General features: G+C 39.7%; 1 long non-coding RNA gene across 1 annotated transcript in view; it reads left to right on the top strand.

Annotated features, from left to right (window-relative positions):
* Positions 1-8,971: 8,971 nt before the first annotated feature.
* The window catches only part of LOC132519252 (uncharacterized), a 98,966-nt gene continuing 81,803 nt past the window's right edge, over positions 8,972-26,134 (top strand). The window contains exon 1 of the long non-coding RNA XR_009540129.1: positions 8,972-9,042. This is a non-coding gene — a long non-coding RNA (uncharacterized LOC132519252). The remainder of the gene's footprint in view (positions 9,043-26,134) is intronic.

Raw genomic sequence — 26,134 nt, 5'->3', positions numbered from 1 at the left:
CTATTTTAATCAGAACCTTCTTGTAGGTCTTTGACTTACACAACTAGTTTTCAGGTTGTTTTAGGAATTACGGTGTTACTGAAAACATGTTTTTAGAAAGCAAATACTGCTCAGATTTAGTTTATACTCCTTCTTTGGACTTGCCTTCCCTAATATTATTTTATACCCACTTTAGAAATATTGTGCCCGAAATATTGTGTGTATTCCTGAGTCTTCTGTAACTGTATTGGGATATCAAGGGTAGGCAGGATTTGGTAGAAAAATCCCATTAGGTAAGAACTTTCATCTAACCCTTGTACAGATTCATTCACTGAGCCTTGAGGTTACCTTTTTTTAGTCCTACCCTTTGTCTTGGTGACATTTATAGACATTGAGTTTCAAGAATGCCAAGGGTTTCTGAAATGTCCTGGCATATTCCGGGACTGGAAGAGCAGCCATGTCTGAATCAGCAAATACACTCAGAGCGTAGGGGGAATAGTCCCAGATCACAGCCTGGGACAAAGAACAGTGGCAAGGAAAGTTTTCTTGTATAAGCAGACTTTCCAAGGCCAACTCAACTTTGTCTTAGTGATTTGCCATTATCCCCTCGGTGCACATGCTGCGTTTGGGTTGTTCTGTTGATACCTGCAAATATATGATAAGGGCTATTGGTTTCTCGTGACTACAGAAAAGTTACTGTGGTCATGAGGGCTGCCTCTTGACCAGAGTTGCTCTCAGTCGTTGTTTCTGAAATATGGTACTTTCTTAAACGTGGTACTGCAGATCTAACCTGCTTCTTGCTGGGTCTGAGTAGCTTGTGCTGGGAGGCTGGCGGGGAGGATGGGATCTGGGATTGGTACCGAAAACTAGGGGCCCTATTAGGAACTTGACAAAAGCTATATGATTGCTTTTGTCTTTTTTTAACACTGGTTTCTAGCGAATTGACGCTACTGGTGTTTGATGTTTTTTTGGAGTAATGGTTAAGATGAGATAAAGAGTCATAAAGACATTTTCTAATTGTGGCTCTAGCACTCATCAGCTTTTCAGCCTTTGACAACTTACTTCTCTGATTCTCACTTGTCTTCTTTCTATTTATTGTGAAATTCTAGAACACACACAAATGTATATGAAGGTGTGCAGGTACACTTTAAGGGCAGTGATAAAAATAGATACCTGCATGCTTGTTACCAGGCCAATAAGTAGAACATGACTGGATCCTGGAAGGTATGAAAAATCACAAACTATTATTCCATTTACCATCAATGGACAGTAGGGTTCCTTTCAGCTTATTGTAAATATGCTTGCATATCTCTTTTTAGGTATGCACAAGAGTTTCCCTAGTTGTTTGTATAGTAGGAATTAAGGCTGCTCCAGGATAGGGTATGAGCATTTCACCTTTAGCATAGAAGCAGCCAAACATTTCCAAAAAGGTTGTGCCATTTTACACAACCTAGCAGCAGTGTATAAGAGCAACACTTACATTTAGTGTAATAACATATTTGGATTTATTTTTAATCTTGTTTTGTGCTTTCTCTTTCTTCCATTTTTAAAAATCTCTCTCTTCTTCTTGCCCTCTACTGGATTTATTACTTTATCCATTTTCTCTACTTAAATTGGAGTCTAATGGTCTTAATTTATTTTTATTCTGTGGTTACCTTATAAATTTCAACTTGCATACTTATCAAAGTCTAAAACTGATCACTATCCTTATACTCCTGAATAATACAAGGACCTTGAATTCCAGTCATTCATTCCTCCTGCCAATTTATATGATATTATGCATTTTAATTACTTATATAATCCCACAAAATATCGTAGTCATTGTTGTCATCATCATTTCGGTTATTTTATATAGTCAGCGTTTACCCACATGTTGACCACTTTCTTTCTTATTCCTTACCTCTTTTATCTCAATCCTTCCATCTGGGATCACGTTCCTTATTGAGAGTCTGCTGGTGGCAAATTCAGTTTTTGTTTTCTGAAAGTTTATTTATTTTGTACACCTTCTTGAAAGTTGTTGCTGGATATAGAAGTTTATGTTTATATCAACAGTTATTTTTCTCTAAACACATTAAGGGTCATTCCATAGTTTCTATTGAGAAGTCAGCTACCAGGCATAAATATTACTTCTTTGAAGGTAATATTTCTTTGACTGTATTTAAGATTATTTGTTTTTGTTATTTTACCACTTCACTATGATGTATCTAGGTGTGGATTTCTTGTTATTTATCTTGCTTGTGACTTGTTGTTTTCTCATCTGTGGTTTAGTATTTTTCGTCAATTTTCAGTTATCCCTTTCAATAATGTCTTTTTCCCATTTGCCCTCTCCTGTCTTTCTAGAAGTCTGCTTAAACAAATATTAGACTTTCTCACTGTATCCTACCTGTCTCTTAATCTCTTTTTCATATTTTCCATTTCTTTGCCTCTAGCTAGACTTCTTTCTGGACAATCTTATGATTGTACCATTTCACTAATTCTTCAGTTCTAATCTACTGTTCTGTCCCATCATTGAGTCTTTAATTTCAGTTTTTATATATATCATTTCTATGAGTTATATTTGATTTTTTTTTCCTAAATTGAAGTACAGTTGATTTACAATGTGTTAGTTTCAGGTGTATAGCAAAGTGATTCAGTTATTCATATATTGGGTTGGCTATAACATCTTACAGAAAAACCCAAATGAACTTTTTGGCCAACCCAGTATAGCTATATACATATAGATAGCTATCTATTTCAGATTCTTTTCCATTATAGGTTATTATAAGATATTGAATATAGTTCCCTGAGTATTTGATTCTTTTTCAGATGTGCTTACTCTTCAATAAGTTTTGAAGCATCTTACATGTATTGATTTTATATGTTTTTCCTACTATTCCAAAGTCTTCGATCTTTTGCGAGTCTGAGTCTTTTTATCCCCCTGTGGCTTCTCATTAACGGAGTCATTTCTTTGTGTGGTTAGAGAATTTTTATGATGATGTCATCTTTGGAATTTTATCTGCCTTCAGGCCTTTAGATCAGGGATCAGCAGCCTACAGCCCATAGGCTAAATCCTGTGCTCTGCCTGTTTCTGTAAGATTTTATTGAAGACAGCCACATTTATTTGTTCACTCACTGTCTGTGTTTGCTTCTGCGCTACAGCAGCAGAGTTAAGTAGTTGCAACAGTGACTGGATGGCCCACAAAGCCTAAACTATTCACCCTCTGGCCCTTCACCTGGAATAGTTTGCCTACCCCTGCTCTCGGGCACAGTCAATCCAGGACCACTTTAACTTATTGGCTTGAGATTTATTGAACGATGTAAATAGTGAGAATTTAGCCTGTAAACCCAAATGAGGCCATCTGGTGGTTTTGAATTCTCTGCATAATGTTTTTGAGATTCTTCCATGTTGTTATGTTTATAAGTAGTTTTTGCCTTTTAATTGCCAAGTGGTTTTAAATCCTTAGGGGGAATTATTTTTCCCTTTCACTTAGCACTAAGGTTTGACACAGACAATTTATCAGGCTGGCATCTGGGAGTGAGGGATGGATGATTTCTACTTTCTTCTTACTTAAAGGGTGTAGCCCTTTGAGATCCCACCCTTCAGAGAAGGGTTTCTAGTTAGACTTCCCACCTTGGGCTGGCCTTCAACTTTGTCTCTTGTCCCTTAGGTCCTTGAGGCTCTGGAAGCCACTGCTGAAGTTTGCTTGGCTCAGCCAACACCCTCAAGGTGAAAGCCAACAGCTGGCCTCTCTGCTCTGCTTATCTACTGGGATAACCTATCTTCCTTCAGTCTTTGGCTTGAGTGGTCATAACCTTCTTGCTAGTTTATGGAAGCCATCAAAATAATTTTCTTTTATCATATAGAAAGAGGGTGTGTACATGTTGGTAGAAATAAAAGTTCTAGAAAGCAACAACTTTCAAAAGAAATATAGTTTCTCTGAGTCATTATTTTAATATAAAGAACAAAAATACTTCTTTAGAATTACAACTTAATTTGAAAATTAAATACTCTGCTGAAGGCTTTTTATAAGTTGAAGCAATATACAGGAAGATATGGACCAACACAGGGAAAGTTATGAGGTTTTTAGCATCCATACTGCTAAAACCTAACAGCATGAAGGCAGCTGAAAGCAGGTGCAGTGGTATTTTCTGCATATTTGGGTGACTGGCAAGTTCTCTGACTGCCCATGTTACAGCCTTGGCTGGGGTCCCATCAAAGCCTTTGATGGCCCTTCATGGGAGTCAAAAATCCCCATTATGGGTGCCCCCTACTGTTGTAGGAAGCATATAGCAGTTCTGGCTACTTGTTGGCCTCTTGGCTCTATGTCTGGAAAAGATGCCCAAGATAGCTTTGAAAATAGAGTATTTATACTCTGTCTTGGTGAACTAAAATATTTTGAATCCCTTTGAGCTCTAAGCTATGATTAGGGTGTGAGATGTCTGGAAGACTGAGACCAAAGAGTCAGTCTCTTCACAAGGTGAAATATGATACTCATTACTATTAAAAATAAGTGAATTTAATTTATTTTGAGTAGAGTTGAAAATTGTGTCCCTTGACTTAAGTTCTTGCCAATTGTAAAAATCAACTGGGAACGAAAGCGTTCTTGGGAAAGCATTCACATTACTGTTTCTCAAGCTTTATAAAGTAAAACACCTGTATTTGGTGACTGCTATGTGTGGCTGTTCTGGGTCTGGGGACACAGCAATGACAAAGGAAGACAAAGTTGATGGGCTTACGGAAATCCACTAAAGCAGGTGGAAAACAGAAAAAATCAAGAAACATGTTTGGACAAAACCATCACAAGGAATTCAGAGTGATCTTTAATTTTTTTATATAAGCCTAGGATAGTAAATGCCTAAGCGTTCTTTAGAAGGAGTTTACAGGAAAGTATACTTCTCTTACAGCTAGAGTATGGCATCAGTGCAATCGAGCTCTGTGACTGGGAGAAGGGGGGGGCCTAATCTCTATGGAATGCACACCTGACAGTGCTCATTGCTGAGCAGACGGAAGGTTTGACCTTGGTTAAAGCTTGCTTATTATAGCAACCATCTGCTGATACAGGCAGCTCTGACATCTGGTTGTTACTAAATCAGGCACAAGTGAAAGAGTTCCAAACTTCCTAACTGGAAGGAATTTTCAGCGCTGATTGTTTAAAGCACGTTCTGAAATTGTTCCTGAAGAGCCAGAATTTTGTTCAGGATGGGGCAGAGGAAGGACTTATCCAGCAGGTTCTACAGTAATTTGGTTAACCAGTAGAGGGACGAATGAGATGCTGTAGCTTCGCCCAATAAATCCGTTGGTTTAATACCTCTCTTTTGAAAATGCTTCTATTAAACAGTGATTTTTTTTAGATATTTAACACATACTTTATGAAATGTATACGATGATTCACTCTGCTGGTACTGAGGCTGCCCAAGACAGGAATCCACACTGCAGGAACTTAGAATCTGGACCTGAAGACGAACACCACTAACCACAAGAGGAAGTGGCAAGGCAAGGCCTTTTTTTTTTTTTTTTTTTCTGGCCCAGGAGCAAAATGCTGTGGAGTCTGAAGAAGTGGTTAATGCAGGGGATGAAAGGGGGTGTGGAAGGGAGGACATTTGAGCAGCGAGCTACAGAGGGTAAGTGCTCTCTGATGAAATTAGGGAAAATGCAGGTGACTGGATTCCTCGTTCTGCATGTGCACCTACATGCACCACGCCCTCCCTTCCCCCCGCCCAAACAAAACAAAAAGTTCAATAGGAGAGGGTTGTTTATAACCACAGAATTGTTTGCCTCTGAAACGTTTCCTGTTCTTATTTTTGGAGCCATTTATTCTTTCTCACCGTTACTCCCTGAGCCCAAGCAGTCATCGTCTTTCACCTGGGCTACAGTAAGAGTCTTCCAACTGATTAATCTGCCTCTGCTCGTCTCTCCAAAATAGTCTATTTGATGAACTGCAGCTGGTCTGATCCTTTAGCATCATAATCGAATCATGTCATTTCCCCCTGAAATGAGTCCTGTGGGTCCTTCCTCCATGGACGTTCTCTGGCCCCTGCACAGGCTCTGACACCTGCTCTGGTCCACCGCAGGCTTCCGGCCACCAGCATGGGGCCCACCTTACTCTGCACCACCTGTGGCTTTAGGACTGAAGGGTTCAGGAAAGGGAGAAGCAGAGAAAGGGGAAGTAGAAGAGCCATTCCCATCTTTTTGAATTTTGGGACGGTGGGGGGTTGCTTAGTGGTTGCATATTGTATCGTTTTTCAACCTTTACTTTCAATCTTACATGTTTCTTTAAATTACACATACATAAGTATACATATTCCATGTCTCTTTAAATAACTGGGTGACTTTCCTGGATAAATTCTAATTTGGCTTTAATGAACAAAGAATATTAAAGATGTTTTAGGACTGTGCTTTCTTTTGAAAACTGAGGTCTGATACTACTGCAATGCAGAGGGTAAATGTTATTACTTTTACCCGTATTCTTTCCTGTTGTTGCCATGTTACAGTATAGGGCAATCGATTTCCTCTGCCACAGAGGTTGGTACATCCCCCCAAGGATGGCCAGTTAGAGGACTTCCTTTGTTCCCAGGGTGTACACATGACCTACGAGTGTCAAGGAGAGTCTTTTGAAAGAGCAAAAGGGATATAGAGAGATAGCTTCTTATTTTTTCTGAGATTGGAGAAAGAGAACCATGCAGATCTAAAGATCTTGGGGATCTTCTTTGCTGCCACATGGAAAGTACCTTGTGAGAATAAAGCGAACATAGAGGAAAGGAGAGAAAAAGCGAGACCCATCCTGATGGTATAGTTTGATACCCTTCATTCACTCATGCCTGAAGCCAGAAAACCCTATGAATTTCCAGATACAATAGTCAATAAAATCTTTTCCTCCTACTTAAGCTAGATGGGTTCACATTTAGAGTGAGTTCAAGTTTACAGCTATAGTATGTTGAAAATGAAACAGTCTTAAAACAAATGGTTTTATAAAAATGTATGTGTAGTATTTTATACGTATACATGTACATACACAAGCACTTTTCTCTTTTTAGCTAGGGAATTCTTTTTTTTCCCCCCAACTGAAATTGCCCTTAGAACTTCAAAAGATAATACTTTCATTGGATCAGGGATAGGATTCCAGATACCCAGAGCTCCATTCACTCGGTCTCCTTTTGCCTCCATTGATACTCTGGGGCAACCCTGTGAAACCCTAGGGCTCTGCAAGACAAAAGGGAAAGCTCAGGCTTGGAGCAATGAATACGCATTTTTTAAAAAAATTATTTTTGGTTGCATTGGGTCTTCGTTTCTGCGTGCAGGCTTTCTCTAGTTGCGGCGAGCAGGGGCTACTCTTCGTTGCGGTGCGCGGGCTTCTCATTGTGGTGGCTTCTCTTGCGGAGCACGGGCTCTAGGCGCGTGGGCTTCAGTAGTTGTCGCTCATGGGCTCAGTAGTTGTGGCTCACAGGCTGTAGAGCGCAGGCTCAGTAGTTGTGGCATGCGGGCTTAGTTGCTCCGCGGCATGTGGGATCTTCCCGGACCAGGGCTCGAACCCGTGTCGCCTGCATTGGCAGGCGGATTCTTAACCACTGTGCCACCAGGGAAGCCCCTGAATATGCATTTTTAAGGAATTTCCCTTTCAATTAAGTAGGACCTAATTTTTATTTATTTTTATTTTTTATTGGGGTATAGTTGCAAGTAGGGCCTAATTTTAATGGTTTAAATATAAAGCAAGTTTGGGATTGACATATATAACTAATATGTATAAAATAGATAACTAATAAGAACCTGCTGTATTAAAAATAAATAAAATAAAGCTAGTACAATAAACCTTGCTGACAATGTTTATAGAATTTAAATGTCTCCCTCAGAGTACTTTTTTGGACAGCATCAACTATTGAGCTAGTTAAATATTAGCGTAATTAAACCTGAGTCTAGCTACGATAGATAATTGTGTCCAGGAGCTTCTGGCAGCTTCCTGCTTGATGCAGAACTCCTGTCTGAGGTAGAGAAGCCAGTGTGGGGCGTTACCCCAGACAATGGAGGCCACAGAGGCATGGATTCTTTCAGCAGCTGCAGAGCACAAAATCTCTGGTCAGGGCCAGGGCAGACAGCCAGCCAGTCTGAGGCAGGGCAGAGTTATCACAAACTCACAGGAAGTAGAGGAAGACGTTCCAGAAGTCTCCCTCTCCCCTTTTAGAGTGACCTGGAGAAAAAGAACATTTGAGGCCTCGAATATCTCTCGTTGTTAATCTATACCTGATTCCACCCCTATCGCCTGAGGCAAGTCCCCATGTTCAACAGTAAACACACACATTTTGTAATGCTGCAGAGTGGTAGATTTTGGCATAGAACACAACGCTGACCTGAACATAAAAGGTGTGATTGAATAGACTCTCAAAGGGGTTTAATAATACTGGGAGTTAGAGGTTCCACAATGCTATAGTTACACTTTGAGGGGGACCAGTGAGAAGGCAGGTATCAGTGCTTTTCTTCTGTAAACAAACCCCTATTTTTAGGAGAGAATGCTGATCTGCAGGAATACAACTCTCAGAAAATCTCAGAATGTGTAAACCATGACAGCTTTCCATAAAGCAATGTAGCAAGTAACCCTTTTCCTCACTGTACCCTGGGAATCTCAGTCTGTATTCAAGCAAAACATTTTGGTTTTCTTTTTGACCTTGTTTTCTCTCCATCTTTTCTTTCTTCTATTTATACTGTGACCCCAACACTCAGTCTGGCTTTGGTTGCCTGTGCTCAGTTCATTTTGCTTCGCTATTTTTAGCACATCATTGAGGTAGTTTTGGATGGAAATCATGTGTCTTGGCAGCACAAGTCATTCAGCTAACAAAAGGCATAGTCATCACTGAAATGACACCAAGTCAGATTTTTTTTTTTTTTTTAAAGTGTAGCGTTTTCCAGGTGGTTATGTGAATTCTAGTGAGATTTGCTTTGGAGCAAGGAGCATTTACTTCCTAGTACTGATCTCATTTCTTTCTAAAGTGGTCTCATCAAATAATTGCATACATCATTAGAAGAAAATCCAGTTTCATAGACACAAGCCAAAGTCTGAGGCCAAAAGTTCAACTTCGTCTTCTACTAAGAAAGTAAGTAATGTCATATGAGCAACTTCCTTTTTTTTTTAAATAATGGGAAATTGCTACATGGCCAAAAGGTCTTAAATTTCTTCCTTCTCTCAACTCCTAATAAATTCCAATTCAGGAGATTTTGTTCTGCTGTTGTCATATTATATTTACAGATGAAATTGAGAGAGTGGATCATCTTGTGACAGTTCAAAATACTTTGTGGATTAATCACCTGTCCTATATCTATAGTTCAACTTTCTGAACAAAAGCTTGGGGACATTGATTCATTCATTCACTCAGTGGTCACTGAAGTAGAACTTTTCCTGACAACCCTCTGATTGGACAGAAACAAATGTTAATTTTCCACGTTGGGTGTCTCACCTGTTGGTCTGTGGGTGGGGCCTTGGGGCAGGTGTTAAGGTTGCCTGCAGATCTTTTTCTGGTCTTGAGGTAGATGTCCCCAGCCTCTCATTGTGGTGGTTGGAGCGTGGCCTGTGAGCTGGCTAGTAGTGCTCTCATGGAGGGACTGGATGCGGCCCCAGCCATGCTGGCAGTTGCCGACACACACTGACTTGTTTGTCAGTGGCCAGTGGAAGTGGTTGGCGTTTGAAGACTCCTGAGTTCAAACAGGGGTAAGGGAGACTGTGTTTCTCTTTGCTTGTCCCCCAGTGTTGGGTTTCCCACTAAAGCCACTAGATTCATGTAATTTCCTGGAAGAGAAAGGAACTTGACCTGCTTCAACAGGTGTCTGTTTGAGCCACACAGCCAGGCATGTGGTCACCTGCCAGATGTGCCTCTCTTTATCTTTTGAATTGAAAAAGTAGGTGTCATTGCTACTGTGAATTCTGTATACCAGGAACTCTAACTCTGCAATGTAAGAATTATTATCCTCATTTTCAGGTGAAGAAAAGTGAGGTCCACAGAGGGTAGGGGGCCTATCTAAGGCCCCACAGCTTGAGAGATGGTATATATTTAAGATATTTCTCTCACACATATTTAACTGCTTTATTTTTCAAATTTACTACCCTCCTCATCATTTGTTTTCCTTAATTCTGGTGGTTTGCCTTGGAGTTCTAATTGCTTTTCTAATTTATTGATACTGTATGTCCTTTGGTTCTTCTGTCTCACCTTTGTCTCCCCATCAACTTGGCTGGCAACATCTGAACCTTCTTTACACTCTCCAGCCCTCTACACACAACTGGATTCTTCCTTTAAGATCACTCCCTTATTTTCTTCTTCTCTGTCATCACCATTCAGGGAGTGTTCAAACCTTTTCACTCTGTTGCTAGATTACAGTAGTCTTAGAAATAAAATTCTCCAAATATGAAGTCACCATTAGATTCAGCTTCCTAAAATACCCTTTTCTATGAAAAGGTGTCCTTGTTCCTTATTAGGTGCCAAATGAAGGCCAGTTCCTTAGCTTGAAATTCTAGGCTCCCCACAATATGTTTCCAAACTACCAAAATTCTTATTTATCGTCTTTCCTCTGGGTAGATGTGTATACTTGATGTTTCCAAAACATCCCACAGCAAAAACTATTTATTGTCCCCACATTTATTTTCTTCCTCCTTCTTATTGACAGAACCCCACTTTTATTCAAGATATCAGCATACTCAACTGAAAACTGTAACTCTCAGTCTCTGTTGTAACCAGGTATAGCTATGGGACTGAGTTCTTGTTAAGAGGACATCAGTCCGAGTATTGGGTGGGACTTCTGGGGAAGCATCTATAAAATAAATTTTTTCTTCCTAGCTGCCTAGTTTGGGGTTGTGCTGGCTGGAGCTCTAGTAACCATCGTGGACCTTGAGGACAAGAGCCACACTCTAGACCAAGCAGACCAGAGATCTGGAAGGAATCTGGATCTCCAGTGACTCTGTGGATCTATATTATGAGCTCAGCTTTCAATGTTATTTGAGCCATCATTTTGTTCTTTTGTTATGTGAAACTGAACCCAGTACCAACTGATACACATGCTTTGTGGAAGACATAGGGTAACATTTAGATGGTCCTTGAAGGAAGAGTAGGATTTAAACAGACAAGAAGAGTAAAGAAACATCACAGTCAAGGGGATAAAATAGTAATAAATACCCATTAAATTTACAGAGTACTTTATAGCTTATAGAGTGTATTCACATCCACTATTTCATTTGTTCCTCATAACAACTGTGTATGTTATATGCAAATATTATCCACATTATCATAGATAATAACTTTGGAATCCAAAGCTGGACACATAATTAAATAGAAGGAACACTAGATTCGTAGTCAGGAAATCTGGGCTTGAGTTTCTTTTTGTGACGGACAAATTTTAAGATAGCCCCCATGTTCCCTTTCCTGATATTCATGTTTTTGTGTAATCCCTTCCCCTTGAGTGTAGGTGGACCTGTGACTTGCTTCTAACCAGTAGGATATAGCAAAGGTGATGAGATTTTACTCCCATGATTACATTACATTGTATATCACTCTGTCTTGCTAGCTGACTTACTCTAGAGTCTTTCTTCATTGCTGGCTTTGAAGAAGGAAGCTGCCGTGAATCCTGCAGCTGGAAGCAACCAAATGCTGCTAAGAACCATGTGAGTGGGAAAGTGGATCCTTCCCTAGTTGAGCCTCCAGATGAGCCCACAGCCCACACTGACATCTTGACTGTAGCCTAGTGAGACTCTGAAGCAGAGACCAGTTAACCCATGATCAGATTCCTTACCCAGAGTAACTGTAAGAAAACTAATGGGTGTTGCTTTAAGCTACTGAGTTTGTTGTAGTGTGTTGTGCAGAAATAGATAGCTAATGCACTTACCTACTAGTTGTGCAGGTTTGAGGTAAATACAAAACCTCTCTCTCATGGCAGAGATGATTATTCACCATAAGTTATGCTCTCTCTTCCACCAAATGGCATCATAACTGAGAAGTGGCTGCCAACCAGGAGCTACATTGCTCAGTGACCCCTTGCTTCTAGGTGGAGCCATTAACTGGTTCTCACCTAGGAGATATGAGTGGAACTCATTTGAGTCACTGCCAGGAAGAGGTTGCTTAGAAGAGGGTGGGTTTCTCCACTCTCTCCTTGTCTGTCTGCTAGCTGGAGGCAGGATACTCCAAGGTCCTAGGGCCTTATAGAGCCACAAGACAGAAGGAGCCCAGGCTCTTCAATCATCTCATGCTGGAAAGCTAATCAGTGTCCAGGAATACCTGCCTTACACTGTTACATGAATGTGAAACAAACTTTATTGTGTTAAGCCACTGATGTTTTACAGCTTATTTATTATAGCCCTGCTTTTCCCCTAATACAGCATCAATTTTCTTATCTATAAAATGGGCATAAATTTGTTGTGAATGAAATAATAATATGTTTGAAACACTTACTAAATTGTAAAATATTATGCTAACATGAGGTGTTAAAAGTATCTTCACAGAAAACTCTAAGATGTAAATAGGGAAGGAATTATTTCTTTTTTCTTTTTTTTTTTTTTTACCCTGATTACATTTCTTTGTTTTTAACACCTTTATTGGAGTATAATTGTTTTACCATGGTGTGTTAGTTTCTGCTGTATAACAAAGTGAATTAGCTATAAATACACATATATCCCCATATCTCCTCCCTCTTGTGTCTCCCTCCCACCCTCCCTATCCCACCCCTCTAGGTGGACACAAAGCAACGAGCTGATCTCCCTGTGCTATGTGGCTGCTTCCCACTAGCTATCTATTTTACATTTGGTAGTGTATATACGTCCATGCTATCTCTCACCTCGTCCCAACTTACCCTTACCCCTCCCTGTGTCCTCAAGTCCATTCTCTATGTCTGTGTCTTTATTCCTGTCCTGCCCCTAGGTTCTTCAGAACTTTTTTTTTTTTTAGATTCCATATGTATGTGTTAGCATATGGTATTTGTTGTTTTTCTCTTTCTGACTTACTTCACTCTGTATAACAGACTCTAGGTCCATCCACCTCGCTACAAATAACTCAATTTCATTTCTTTTTATGGCTGAGTAATATTCCATCATATATATGTGCCACATCTTCTTTATCCATTCATTTGTTGATGGACATTTATGTTGCTTCCATGTCCTGGCTATTGTAAAGAGAGTTGCAATGAATATTGTGGTACCTGACTCTTTATGCATTATGGTTTTCTCAGGGTATATGCCCAGTAGGGGGATTGCTGGGTGGTATGGTAGTTCTATTTTTAGATTTTTGAGGAACCTCCATACTGTTCTCCATAGTGGCTGTATCAATTTACATTCCCACCAACAGTGCAAGAGGGTTCCCTTTTCTCCACACCCTCTCCAGCATTTATTGTTTCTAGATTTTTTGATGATGGCCATTCTGACCGGTGTGAGATGATACCTCATTGTAGTTTTGATTTGCATTTCCCTAATGATTAGTGATGTTGAGAATCCTTCCATGTGTTTGTTGGCAATCTGTATGTCTTCTTTGGAGAAATGTCTATTTAGGTCTTCTGCCCACTTTTGGATTTGGTTGTTTGTGATTTTGATATTGAGCTGCATGAGCTGCTTATAATATTTGGAGATTAATCCTTTGTCAGTTGCTTCATTTGCAAATATTTTCTCCCATTCTGAGGGTTGTCTTTTCGTCTTGTTTATGTTTTCCTTTGCTGTGCAAAAGCTTTTAAGTTTCATTAGGTCCCATTTGTTTATTTTTGTTTTTATTTCCATTTCTCTAGGAGGTGGGTCAAAAAGGATCTTGGTGTGATTTATGCCATGTAGTGTTCTGCCTCTAAGAGTTTGATAGTGTCTGGCCTTACATTTAGGCCTTTAATCAGTTTTGAGTTTATTGCTGTGTATGGTGTTAAGGAGTGTTCTAATTTCATCCTTTAACACGTAGCTGTCCAGTTTTTCCAGCACCACTTATTGAACAGGCTGTCTTTTCTCCATTGTATAGTCTTGCCTCCTTTGTCATAGATTAGTTGACCATAGATATGTGGGTTTATCTCTGGGCTTTCTATCCTGTTTCATTGATCTATATTTCTGTTTTTGTGCCCATACCATACTGTCTTGATTACTGTAGCCTTGTAGTATAGTCTGAAGTCTGGGAGCCTGATTCCTCCAGCTCCGTTTTTCTTTCTCAAGATTGCTTTGGCTATTTGGGGTCTTTTGTGTTTCCATACAAATTGTGAATTTTTTTGTTCTAGTTCTGTGAAAAATGCCATTGGTAGTTTGATAGGGATTGCACTGAATCTGTAGATTGCTTTGGGTAGTACAGTCATTTTCACAATGTTGATTCTTCCAGTCCAAGAACATGGTATATCTCTCCATCTGTTTGTATCATCTTTAATTTCTTTCATCAGTGTCTTATAATTTTCTGCATACAGGTCTTTTGTCTCCTTAGGTAGGTTTATTCCTAAGTATTTTATTCTTTTTGTTGCAATGGTAAATGGGAGTGTTTCCTTAATTTCTCTTTCAGATTTTCCATCATTAGTGTATAGGAATGCAAGAGACTTCTGTGCATTCATTTTGTATCCTGCTACTTTACCAAATTCATTGATTAGCTCTAGTAGTTTTCTGGTAGCATCTTTAGGAGTCTCTATGTATAGTATCATGTCATCTGCAACAGTGACAGTTTTACTTCTTTTCTGATTTGGATTCCTTTTATTTCTTTTTCTTCTCTGATTGCTGTGGCTAAAACTTCCAAAACTATGTTGAATAAGAGTGGTGAAAGGGGGCAACCTTGTCTTGTTCCTGACCTTAGAGGAAATGGTTTCAGTCTTTCACCATTGAGAACAATGTTGGCTGTGGGTTTGTCATATATGGCCTTTATTATGCTGAGTTATGTTCCCTCTATGCCTACTTTCTGGAGGGTTTTTATTATAAATGGGTGTTGAATTTTGTCAAAAGCTTTTCCTGCATCTATTGAGATGATGATATGGTTTTTATCCTTCAATTTGTTAATATGGTGTATCACATTGATTGATTTACATATATTGAAGGATCCTTGCATTCCTGGGATAAATCCCACTTGATCATGGTGTATGATCCTTTTAATGTGCTGTTTGCTAGTATTTTGTTAAGGATTTTTGCATCTATGTTTACCAGTGATATTGGCCTGTAGTTTTCTTTTTTTGTGACATGTTTGTCTGGTTTTGGTATCAGGGTGATGGTGGCCTTGTAGAATGAGTTTGGGAGTGTTCCTCCCTCTGCTATATTTTGGAAGAGTTTGAGAAGGATAGGTGTTAGCTCTTCTCTGAATTCTTGATAGAATTTTTCTGTGAAGCCGTCTGGTCCTGGGCTTTTGTCTGTTGGAAGATTTTTAATCACAGTTTCAGTTTCAGTGCTTGTGATTGGTCTGTTTATATTTTGTATTTCTTCCTGTTTCAGTCTTGGAAGGTTGTGCTTTTCTAAGAATGTGTCCATTTCTTCCAGGTTGTCCATTTTATTGGCATATAGTTGTTTGCAGTAATCTCTCATGATCCTTTGTATTCCTGCAGTGTCAATTGTTACTTCTCCTTTTTCATTTCTAATTGTATTGATTTGAGTCTTCTCCTTTTTTTTCTTGATGAGTCTGGCTAATGGTTTATCAATTTTCTTTATGTTCTCAAAGAACCAGGTTTTACTTTAATTTTCTTTGCTATTGTTTCCTTCGTTTCTTTTTCATTTATTTCTGATCTGATCTTTATGATTTGTTTCCTTCTGCTAACTTTTGGGGGGTTTTTGTTCTCCTTTTTCTAATTGCTTTAGGTGTAAGGTTAGGTTGTTTATTTGAGATGTTTCTTGTTTCGTGAGGTAGGATGGTATTGCTATAAACTTCCCTCTTAGAACTGCTTTTGCTGCATCCCATAGGTTTTGGGTCTTCGTTTTTTCATTGTCATTTGTTTCTAGGTATTTTTTGATTTCCTCTTTGATTTCTTCAGTGATCTCTTGGTTATTTAGTAGTGTATTGTTTAGCCTCCATGTGTTTGTATTTTTTTACAGATATTTTCCTGTAATTGATATCTAGTCTCATAGCATTGTGTTCAGAAAAGATACTTGATATGATTTCAATTTTCTTAAATTTACCAAGGGTTGATTTGTGACCCAAGATATGATCTATACTGGAAAATGTTCCATGAGCCCTTGAGAAGAAAGTGCAATCTGTTGTTTTTGGATGGAATGTCATATAAATACCAATTAAGTCCATCTTGTTTAATGTATCATTTAAAACTTGTTTGGGAAGGAATTATTTCTTTATTTTAGAGGGGATAAACTAAAACAGAATGGTAACAGGATTTGAGGTCACTCTGTGAATTAGTGAGGGTAGGACTAGGACTTCTGATCTATTGTCTAACACTCTTCCATGATGTCACATCCAGTGTTCAGAGGAGTGGAAGGTGTGCAAAGCAGGGGAGGTTGCAGGAAGACATATTTCTTTAAACATGAGTAGATGAATGCAGTGATTTCGGAACTGTCCCTGTGGAGTTGAACCCAATTCATCTCTCTGCAGAGGCTGTGTATTTGGTTGTCAGTACATTGAAAAGACATACAGCTGCCCTTTACGTATGTTTTAGTTAAATTAAAAGATTGATTTGTATTTATTTTGAGGTGATTGTTGAGATACCTTCCTCATGTGTGATGGAATTTTCTCATTTTGGCAATGCTTAAGACAGTTCATTTAGCTGCATATGTTGTCAGTGAAATTTCCCGAATGCTTACATGAAATATTTGTCTTCTCCAGATGGCCTGTGTAAAGCCCAGTTGTTCTTCCAAATAAATTTATAGTTATGACACATGTGTTATCTCTCTAGACTAGATGAGAGTTTTTTCTTGGAAGAGGAAATGGTCTCCTCCATTCAAATGGGGAAAGTGAGCACCTAATTGAACTGAGGCTGAAACTTGGTGGGGTCTGAGTTTAGAGAAGTCAGTAGGTTAAGGATGTTGCTTTCAACCCCCCTCTACCCACAAAACCTGTGTGGTCTTAAGCTCCCTCCATATAAGAACCCTAAACATAAAAGTTCCTCAGAAAAGAGTCCACATATTTCTAACCTCTTGCTTTACAGCTTTTTTCCACTAATGCCTTCCTTTCTTTGTTAAAAATTCAAACATTTATTATTCAATACATTAATAGAAAAGAATGTCTGTATCACATATATATTAAGAAGCATACTAATAATTTGAACACCTGTGGGACCACCGATCGGCTTACAAGCCAGAACACGGCTAATGCTATTCATTTAATCTGTGGTTCATTTCTTTCCTCCTCCTCCCCCTCCCACTATGAACCACATTGTGCCTTCCTTTCCAAAATTTTCATGAACTGACTGTAATTATTTATAAAGAGTTTTGAAAACCTTTGTGGGAGAACATGCAATGTGACTTCTGTTGTGTATTTACAATAATTTTTCACCTTGTGCTGAGGGCTTTCTAGTCTACAGTCTTCTTTGAAATTCACCACAGTCCTATGAGCTAACTGGGATGGGCATTTTATGCTTTTGCAGGTAGAGGAGAGAGGCTAACACAGGACTCATAACTGATGAGTGGGTAGCAGAGTTGAGGTTAGAACCAGAACCTTCTGACCCTAAGGCCTGTCATCTTTGCACAAAACGACATTGCCTAAGAGTGAGTAGTTGCTACTGGTAGATTTCCAAGGAGAAATCCTTGTTCCTGACCTGATAGAAATATCACTGCAGGTCACAGTAGCAGACCAATAGTAATAGTAGCTTGTATTGTCAGCAGATCCAGCAGCTCAGGGCCAGGTAGGGTACCTTATTTTTCCTTCTATTTTCAGCTCTCTGCATTGTATCTGAAACAGTAGGTTCAGGTTAGAATCCTGGGCTCTGGCATCCAACATCATGACATTGAAAACTGGCTCTCCATTTAAGAGCTATATGACATTGGGCAAATAAATTAACCTCTGTAAGCCCCAGTTACTGCTTTGTAAAATGAGCTGAATCATACCAATTCTCAGGGGTGCTGGGAGGAGTGAATGAGACAATGACTATGTAGTGACAGAAGAGTGCTTGCCACAGAGCAAGCACTGAATAGATTGTAGCTAAAAATAAAAAGGGAGTGTCTGTTTCCATGTCCTTGGGCAAATCATTTGATTCCATCTCTTCCCCGCTTCCCAGAAGCTTCAGTGCCTTACCTTTGTAGTGAGGGGATTAGACAAAGATGAATTCTCCAGATCTTTCCAGCTCTGACTTTCAATGATGCTAGATATAGTTCCCAAGACTTCTGCTGACTTAGTTTAATGCATTATTTGACTTTAGAAAACCATATCCAAATGCCTCCGTTGTTCATTTCCAAGTCCTCATATAACACACAGACTAGGGTGACAAGATAAAATTACAAAATAATAACCAATGCTTTTCTGTCCTGAAATTTTCTTGTTGCCCCATAGGCTACTGCCTATTGGTAGCATTCACTGATTTGGCCCCAAAAAGTGTAAAAATTGAGTTTCCGAATTGACTTTAAAAAAGCCTGACTTTTAAAAATCAGGCTTCCTATTGGAAGAGTCAGACTTTTGAGAGAGAAAAGGAGTTCTTAAGCACTGAGTTTACTTTCTAACTGTAGTCCGGAGAAGGATGTGCAATGGTGTGGGAGTGGTTCCCCATCAGACAGGCATTAAAGTCTAAGTGACTGGTGGGGAGCGAAGCTTCAGAGAGAACATGACTGAGACATCGATGCTACTGAGTGTCTGAGATGGGCGTCCTACACTGAGCCATGTGGTGGAGGTAGAGGATGAGAAAGGAGAGACATTTTTAATACGTCTTGGAGGATGTCAGGGCAGAGAGGACCTGCCCCTTATTTCTCAGGAGAAGCCTGAAGGCAGCAAGCCTTGAAAGAAGTCCTTCTCTTCCAGCCCCACGGTAATGTGGTGCAGCTGAGGAAGAGCAGAATGGTGTGGTGTGCGTAGGCAGAATCTCCTCCCACAGCTCACCCACGTGCACGTGTGCAGTTCCACAGAACAGTTACCAACGGGGGCGTGGAACTGAATGGGAGCCAATGAGGAACTTGGAGAAGTCTCGGAGTGAGGATGAGCTGGACCCACGATGACTTGCATGGGCGTGGCTACTAAAGGAAAGGCGGGGATGCACAAGACACTTTTGCATGCAGTGGGGACTGAGGCCTGTGAAACAAAGAAAGGTAGGACGAATTGTGAACGCGACGAAACCAGCCTGAGAGGAGACAGCTCAAGAAGGGCTGGCAGACTATATTCCTGTGGACACTAGGATAATAGACCACACGGCTTAGTCTGGGAGACAGACAGACACAATTACCAGGAATGCTGTGTGTTATGTGCTGTACTAGAGTGTATCCAAGGTGCTACTGAAACTGAGAGAGACATTTCGGGGCCTTCCTGAGAACAGACCCTCATGTCCCCTGCTTCTTAATATTAAACTATCATATTAATTTTAAAATATTAAACTATTTTCAGTCTGTAACTTCCTCTTGGGATTTGGGTTATCAGACTCTTTGTTCTACCATTAAAAAAACAAAAAACAAGCAAATCCCCCCCTTCCCAAAAGCCCCATTAGTCATCAGGCTTCTGGAATTGAAGAAGGGGAGTGGAGAAAGGGGAGAAAAGCCCTGAAATGGGAAAATGGTTTGGAAATAATACTTTATTAACAATAAAAATGCTATCTTATTTTCCTATGCATGTAAACACATTTGCATATGTTCCCTTAATTGATCCATGTGAATTAGGCTGTTACAGATGAAAGAGACACAGATTTCTAGATTGAAGCTCTTTCTACTACTATTTTGATCAAGAAGACAGCGCCTAGAGGTGTGTGTGTGTGTGTGTGTGTGTGTGTGTGTGTGTGTGTGTGTGCGCGCGCGCACGCGTGCATGTGTTGCTGGGGGAGAAGGGAGATCTTCCTAGAGGGAAATGTCAGTTAAAACAGCATAGTCACTCAACAAAGGCATGATGAATGAAGGAATAGAGGGATTTGGGTTGGACTCTGGAACTGTTCTGTGAACCTGCCATTGTTTATCAAGACATAAATCGTGTCCTGATAAATAATTGCACCTGCTTTATAGTAACTCTCTGTATTTAGGAAATTGACTCAGATTTGTGACACTCTCATTTGTTTACTCATTCAATAAATATTTACTGAATGCCAGTCATTGGTATTGGTGCTAAGTACATAGTGGTACAGAATAGATACAGTTCCTCCCTCATGGAGATAGTAACTGTAGAGAGAGGGAGAATAATATTAAGCAGATAATTAAATAGGAATGTATAATTATAAATTGTGCCAAGTGCTAAAAAAGGAAAATTACAGATTGTGGTCAGGATATAACATATGATGGTGTTTTACTATCAAAGGAGAGGTAATGGAGAAGGACTTTTCCCCATAAAGAGTGTTCAAACGTTCATTCTGGTGGTAGGAACTTTGCATTTTATCCAAGAGGCTTTGTCCTTTATTTTCATAAACTCACATTAAAATACAATTCAGTGATACACTCTGTAAGATGTAGTATATTTTTGTGTTGACCTTATATGTAGTAGGTTGTAACTGAAACCTGAAGGCAAGCTTTAAGAAGACTTCTTGGGCCAATTGGTGGACATTAAATCTGGTTTAGAGATAAGGACATAAACTTGTGACTCTAAGTTGTCAACAGGGAAAACGATTTAAAAATAATATAAAGTTGTGTTTTGCCATGAAAAAAGAACAGATAATCAGGCTAATTTCATGGGTGCATAATAGGGGTTTGGAGATCTCAGCTGTCATACAACTTGTTGATATGACTAAATTTCCCAAACACATTGTAGGTTGACCTGTTATCCTGAAAGAAATGACCAAACCTCACCTTTTTACATTTGTTCAACATTTTGACCATCCACTGAAGACCATTAAGTGCAAGATACTCTGTGAGGTACACTGTAACTACCAGAATGCATATGAAATCATCTAGAATGGAATGATTTTGCAGTCTAATAAAATCTATGTGGGGCATAAACAGGACATTAGACATTGGCAATCATCCTGAGTGGCTGAGAAGTCTTTGAAAGAATGCTTTAGGTGCCATCTTGTGGTCAGTATTATGAATGTATTGAATTCAACTCATTTCAGCCTGCCAGAAAGATTGTTTAAAAAGTTTATGAGGACTTTTGGGCTGTCTGGACTTGAAAACTCTCCCCATAGAACTAGTGTCATGAAGGGAGATTACATTATCTGGCTATGGCAAAGCCCTGGTATATTAATCAGGTCTCTTTCAGTGTCAGGTGACAGATACCTATTTCATACTAGCTTAAATAAGAAAAGGTGTTATCTCACAGAACTGAGGAAGTAGCAGCCATGGCCTTGGAGGCTAGATCCAGGACCCAGTGTGACCAGGACCTGCTCCTCTGTTTCTCATTTCTGTTCGGTTTTATCCTCTCTTGCTTCAGGGAAGAGTGTTGTCAGAGGTCCAGATTTCAAATCATTTCTGCATTATGACTGAGGTACAAACTCTGGCCTGATTTGGGTCACACGCCAAGCCTTGTACCAATCATGCACAAGGCTTGGCATGTGACCCAAATGGGGCACATGCCAAGTGCCATTGGCATGGGGAATGGGGCACCATGAACAGCCACCTTGAATCTGTGATCATGCCTGTGGTTGGCGGTGGAGGAGAAGGGACCTTAGCAACATGAATATGTTACCGTAGTGACAGAATATGTGGGAATGCTTGCTGGGCAAATGAGCAAACTAAAGGAGCAACCCAACCCACTACATTCCACTACTTGGACACCAGCACACATCCATACCCTTCCCTGTGCACGCAACTCTGAAAGGGCCAAAACACTTTAACTTTCCTGAGTACAATGCGACAGCACAAACTTACCCCCTCTTCAAGATGAGGCAACTCAAAGATGCATTGAGTTGATGAATTCAACACCAAGCTTAGGATTTCTAGACAGTGTGCATTCCTCTTAGGTCCAGATAGAGTGGCTACTCCTGGTCCAACAATCTATTTCCATTAAGGAGAAAAAAAAAAACTTGACCACAAAGTCAGTTCACTTGAATTGATCTATTTTGGGTTCACTTAACATATCTTTGAAAATTTTCAAAAGAAAAGAATCCTCTGAGAAACTTATTTTAGTAAGTCAAACACTTCAGAGACATTCAATCATTTATTCAAATAAGCAGTTATTTGAACCCCTAATATTTGTCAGATATCATTTTAGGTCCTAGGAATATGTCCCTGACTTCTCTGAACTTAAAGACATGAAAAATAATTACAATACTAAGTAGTAAGGGGCTGTAATTGCAGTATGAATTGCATATATGTTCAACTTGTAGCATTTTTAGAATTCTGTACATTTCACAAGTGTTGCTTATGTAAAATTAAAAACCACTGAAATAAGAGGATCTCATTTGTACAGAGAATAGGGGTAAATATTGATAGAACCTCAAAGAGTTAGTGATATTACTGGGATGAATTTCAGAGTGAAAGGTACTTGGCAATGGTTTGTCTAAAAAGATGGAAGCATTTTCTTCCTCTTTCTAGTTTTTCTAGTCTTTTGTTCCAAGCAGAGTTTGGTTTGTTCACTTGAGGGCTAATTAATCATCAAACAATATTGGAATCAATTTACATTATTCATTAGTCAGTTTCAGAGCTCATTGTCCTGTTGGTATTTCTAATTTAAAGCAAATTGAATGATTTATTTTAAGACCCTACATTTAGCTTAATGATTAGAGGAGAAGAATAGGGTAGCGCTTAAGGGCATGGGTTTTGGCACTATATTGACCAAGGTTTGAATTCTGGCTCCACTCTTATTAATTGTCTGACTTTCAGCACATTTTCTAACCAAAGTCTCAGTCTTCTGATCTGAGTAGTGGGAGTAATACCAGTACTCACCTCATAAGGTTATTGTGAGGGTTCAATAAATGTGTAGTGGTATTAGCACCTAGTTAGGGTACAAAAAAAAAGCTTTTCTTAAGTACCTTTTATAGGCAGGCACTACATGGCTGAAACCCATTTATTAATGTCTTAGAGACCATTGATTTAATGATCATTGTCTATTCATATAATCAATTACTCTGTTAATTGGGGGCCAGTATCACTTGGAAAGGGTATTGGGAGTGTGGAAATTACAAGGCTTTGTTTTTACTTATTATACTGAGTGGTGTTGTGGAGGAATCATGGGACTAGCAAAACTATGTTAAAGTGCTGTTGACAGGGACGTGGTGTCGGTTGGTGGTGTTGGGGACACTCTGGCCATTGTTGATGTTTCATCCTGTGTGAAGGGAGCTCCTCTGGTATAATAGGTTTGGCCTTTTCGGCCCCTTTGTTCCTCTCTCGATGAGGAGTCTCTTATCTGACTGCTGGATGTGGAAGGATTAACTATGACGCTACGGTCCAGACTCTCCCCTTTTCTCTTGGGAGTGAGCCTGTCTGCAGGAAGCTTGCATTCTACTCTGATCCTCCTTCCCATAAATATACCAGGGACAGGCCCTGTCTCTGTGAGGCTTGTCCCTTTCCAGTGGTGCTTGTGACTCAGAAGTAGTTTAACTCTTAGGTTCAGTATAATGGAATCCCCTTACCTAAAGAGATGAGCCACATCCTCCAGTTTTAACAACGCGATATCCAGTCCCTTATTCGCCTTATTCTTTGATCTTTCTTTTTTTTTTTTTAATTTGTTTTTTGTCTGCGTTGGGTCTTTGTTGCTGTGCGTGGACTTCCCCTAGTTGCCGTGAGCAGGGGCTACTCTCCCATGCGGTGTGCGGGCTTCTCATTGTGGTGGCTTCTCTTGTTGTGGAGTACCGGCCCTAGAGCATGCGGGCTTCAGTATTTGCAGCACGTGGGCTCACTAGTTGTGGCGCACAGACTTAGTTGCTCTGCGGCATGTGGGATCTTCCCGGTCCAGGGATCGAACCCATGTCCCCTGTATTGGCAGGCGGATTCTTAACCACTGCGCCACCTGATCTTTTTTCTTAATCATCTAACATCATTTGTGGAAAAGATGGATGTTATTTGTAGAGCCTATTGAAATCCCAACAGTTCTATCAACATAATAATTGCATAGGTTCCACTGGGGACCTCTTAAGAACCTGAGTGGAATACACTTCAGGATTATCTATTGAGGGGCAAGGAAGCTGGCATATTTATCCACCAACTCCCATCCCTCACAGATTGAGGGTTGCTTTGGGGGTGTTAATTCCCTGACACTTTTAGCTGGCCCATTTTGTACATAACAGAAGTCCTCAGTTAGGGAGATGCAAGTACTTGGTGTAGAAAAACATCAGTGTGGCTACAACTATCTATTGAGGCTACAGTGACTTTCAGTGTGGGTTGAGGGGTTATGGGTGGGGTACAAGCAGTGCCTGCTAGAAAGTTGTCCTTGAATCCCCCTTCTATTCTTTCTCCTAGGCTATAATCTCTGTGTGGCAGGGATAAGACCCAGGTTGTTCACTGTGGTGTCAGTAAATATTTGTTGACTGAATGTTCTGATCAGGAATAAAGAAATGTTCACAGCAAAAAAACTAACTGTATGAATATTATTAAAGCTAGTTTTGGTACTTTGTATTTACTGCACATGGGATAGTACTGCTGAACTCATTTAACACAAAGACATGAATGCTTGGTTTGAACCCATCTGAAGCTGGTGTCAGACTTGAATGAAACTTTTATCTTTTATAATTTTATGGTCAATGAAAAGAGGTAGAGATCAGATATTTTTCTCTTTTTTAACAAATATTGTAAGCAGGGAGTACTTTCCATGAAGGTAAGATACAGTAAAAATTTTATTAAGTTTTAAGTCTTTCTAATCGGTTCTGTTTGTGAAGTTACTTGTCAAAATTTCCCAAAGGGAGAGAGTTCAGCAATTTTGGACGGATTTCAGGGCTGAGAATATGATGGCGCAATGTGACACTTCTGCCAGTAGGTGGTGCTGTTTCACGAAGCAATTGACGCTTTTTGGGTTTGGACTGTATTGAGTTCACAGCATTAATCTCAAAATGAATTAGATTAGTTTCTGAAGGATTGATAGGATTTTAGCATCAGACAAGCAATAAGGCGAGAAAAGCCAGCCACCCCCCTCCATAAGCAAAAAATTCAGAGGGAGATAAAATCTTTGCAATTCATACAACTGCAGCCAATAGTATGGGGAAGAAAAAATACACAAAAATGATGGCTAATTCTAAGTCTATTATATGCTCTGGTGTGGCCTGGATAATTCCAGTTTTGAAAGACTATTTTGGACAGGCACATATGCCAGGAAAAATTCGGATATAATGGATAGCTGTTGCTGTAGGGTCAAGAGTTGCTTAAATATACAGCTTTAAGATGAACTGGGAGGTGCTGGACTTAGCTTTGCGAACTGCCTCATATGAAATACATTCATGCTTGCAAATTATTACATCTAAAAACACCTCATAAAGTAATTTTTAATATTCTGATATTGTATAACTTGACAAACTGCTGAGCTATCTTAATATTTCAATTGAATTTAATAAACACGTATTGGGGGTCTACTATGTACCAGGCAGTCGGCCAAGCGCTGGGAATCCACAAATTAGTGAAACAGAGCCCTTCCTTCCATGTTAGCCTTTAGTTCAGCTGTTTTCAGGCCTTATGGAGACTCTGCTTCTCCTCCATCACAGCTAAAGGTCTCAGTCCAAGGGCTGTGGTGCAAGGAGAGGAGGTCAATACTCCCTAAATCCGTTGTCCTTTCTGTAGCAAGGTCCCTGCTTCTCTCATACAGAAACATTCTCTAGTCGGAGGCTACAGAAGAGTGAGAATTGCTCACTCTCTGATTGTGTCCCTTGTACTACCACCCTTCAAACAGGGAAGAAATACGGTCATTTTAGATGTTTATTAAAATCTAGTGATAGATTTAAAAAATTATCACTCATCATACGTGAATTTTATAATCATATCCTTTTCTAGGATGCCTGTAGAAGGTTCAAAGACACAGCGAAATGGTCAAAGTCATATTCTAGGAGAAGGCTTGAAAATGACATCTCTTGTGCTAAGACACTAACAAGATTGCCCCCAGGTTTATCCTTTCCTCATCATCCAGAAAGATACAAGATGGTAAAAGTTGCCCCATGCAGCAGCAGAAAGATACCTAATTACTTTTTACAAGAGTCAAAGCTTTTAGAAGAAATGAGTAGCAATTATACTGAAATGGGTCATAGAACAAGATATCTTTGAAAACACACAGTCCTGGTTCGGATCCCAGCTTAACCACTTATCAG

This window comes from Lagenorhynchus albirostris, chromosome 4 (assembly GCF_949774975.1).
Source record: "Lagenorhynchus albirostris chromosome 4, mLagAlb1.1, whole genome shotgun sequence".
Taxonomy (NCBI): Eukaryota; Metazoa; Chordata; class Mammalia; order Artiodactyla; family Delphinidae; genus Lagenorhynchus; species Lagenorhynchus albirostris.
Note: the sequence above shows the minus strand (reverse complement) of the source record. Positions and strands in the feature narration are given on the sequence as shown.